Below are 2500 nucleotides of genomic sequence, written 5' to 3' on the forward strand. Positions count from 1 at the left end.
TCAAGATAAGAGTATAGAGTATAGCCCACATCGTGCTGCTGAAATATTATGCATAAAAGTGTTATAAAGTGATAAAAATAAAGCAAAGTGGTAATAAATAGCTCGGGAAAAAATCATTATCGGACTGACATATAAATTACTAGTATCTGAGTATAATTGAGATAAAGAACTCAGTAAATCAAATACTGGGCATTTTCTAACCTTAAACAAAGCTAGCGTTATTATCATTATTATTTTGCACTTTAGTATAGGTGCTATCATTATCATTATGCGATCAGTAGGCGCCACCTACTCTAGCTATAACTCATAAAGCAGCTTAGTCGATAATTCAGAAATACAATTATCTGCACGTATTGTAAACAATCATCTTCATCAATACGTAAACAAATATCTAATTCACCTAATTTACAAATTGCGATATGGCCCATAAGACGAACAAGGAAGGAGACGGCACTGTTGGCTACACAACACCCCAGAAGGAATGTAAAGTATGCTCTCGGACTGTTGTAACAGAAGTTGTCAATTGTAGTAAATGTCCAAGCATCATACCACCCGTCGTATGTGCTAAAACTACGTCAGTTTTGTCGTCAGGAGGTTTTCAACGGTGCTGCGGACCAAAGAAAACACTGTCATACGATGATATGCGTGAACTAATGGATTCACTACGCAGAGACATACGGGGAGATATTAATAAAAGTGCAGTGACTCTCCAAAACACTTTTACTAAAACCACGGAGGCCTTATCAAAAAGGTTAACTGTAGTTGAAAAGGATACTAGTGATCTCAAAATGACGGTCGTTGACCTCAAAAACACAGTAACCGTAAATCAGATGGCTGTCAAGACTCTCACTGAGGATGTGAAATCACTTGCTAGTACCCCAGCCGCGCAAGAAGTAAATATACTTATGGAAGTGGAAGACAGACTACTACGTCGTAAAAATGTGATTATTTTTGATGTGGAGGAATCGAATAATTCAGCACAACCGGTACGAGAAGCTGAGGACCTTGAAAAAGTTAAAAACATTTGCTCTTCTCTAAAGGTTCCGGCTATAGACTGTAAATGCTTCCGTATTGGTAAATATTCCTCAGTCTTGATTAAACCGCGACCACTTAAAGTAATATTAAACAACTCCTCTTCTGTTGACCAGCTAATAAGCGAGATAAGGAAAGTAAAACGGGGTACAGCACAAGATCCAGTATTACACAATATTTCGATTATCAAGGATCGTACAGAACGCCAGCGAGCGGACCACAAGAAAATGAAAGCCGAACTGGAGAGACGCCAAGCGGAGGGGGAAACAGATCTTCGACTAGTGATGAAGAATGGCTGCTACAACATCACCAAGAATCGACATCAACCTTCAGTACCACAAGTGAACATCTCAATACACTAAATACAACAATTAAAAACTTTACCATATATTATCAAAATGTACGGGGACTCAACACAAAACTGCGTAATGTATTAATTAACACTAGCGATGTAGAGTATGATATATTTATATTAACTGAAACGTGGCTTAACCACCAAATTTACTCATCAGAGTTATTTAATAATAAAACTTTTACTGTTTATAGATGTGACAGACGTGAGACTTTCAGGAAGACTGGGGGAGGGGTATTAATATCCTGCCGTAATATGCTCAATGTAAAAATATTAAATCTCGATGAAATCATAATCCAGTTTCCACAAATAGATATTGTCGGTATAACAATAGGTATTGGAAAAGTTACGCACATTTTAGCGGTATATATCCCGCCAGACTTACACGCCCTGATCCTCTCAGACTTCCTGGATTGTCTCTCGTCTCTGGACATTATGGACACTGGATCACTGTTACTGGCTGGAGACTTCAATTCACCTCTCTTCCAGGCACACTACCATAGTCATAGTTTCAGCTTAAAGTCTGAACTTCTACTATCATTTAGTGCATTAAATAACCTTAATCAGTATAATCAAGTGCTGAATACTCATGGGCGAACTTTAGACTTAATTTTTTCGGCAATAGACTGTATTGTTGAGCAATTAAAAATATCAATACAGTTAAAGTTCTCTATAACACATTAGTTCGCCCTAAATTAGAGTACGCAGCTCTTGTTTGGTCTCCGACCTATAATAAAGACATAAATGAATTAGAAAAAGTCCAACGCCGCTTCTTGAAGTACTTATCATGGAAAAAATATGGTACTTATCCAAGTCAAGGCGCTGACTACATTAGTTTATGCACGGATCTAAACATGTTGGCCTTGGAAGAGAGGAGAAATATCACGGCTGTATTGTTTATAATAAACCTGCTCAAAGGTAACATTGATTGTCCAAGATTCCTGAGTATGATACCTCTACACGCTCCCGTAAATACAACTAGAACGACCTTACCATTTTACCTTCCTACAGCGCGTACCAATTTCACTAAGTCGTCACCACTATACAGACTACTATCTACTTGCAATTATATCAGCCAAAACAGTGATCAGGTAGACATACTGAACTCAAATAGTT

At 37.8% G+C, this 2500-nt stretch overlaps 1 protein-coding gene across 1 annotated transcript in view; it reads left to right on the forward strand.

The window, feature by feature from the left end:
* Positions 1-2500, forward strand: part of LOC123273395 (probable cyclin-dependent serine/threonine-protein kinase DDB_G0292550) — a gene marked incomplete at its 3' end in the record, with an annotated part of 35542 nt that overhangs the window by 3213 nt on the left and 29829 nt on the right.

The sequence above is a fragment of the Cotesia glomerata genome, linkage group LG10, assembly GCF_020080835.1.
Source record: "Cotesia glomerata isolate CgM1 linkage group LG10, MPM_Cglom_v2.3, whole genome shotgun sequence".
NCBI classification, from domain to species: Eukaryota; Metazoa; Arthropoda; class Insecta; order Hymenoptera; family Braconidae; genus Cotesia; species Cotesia glomerata.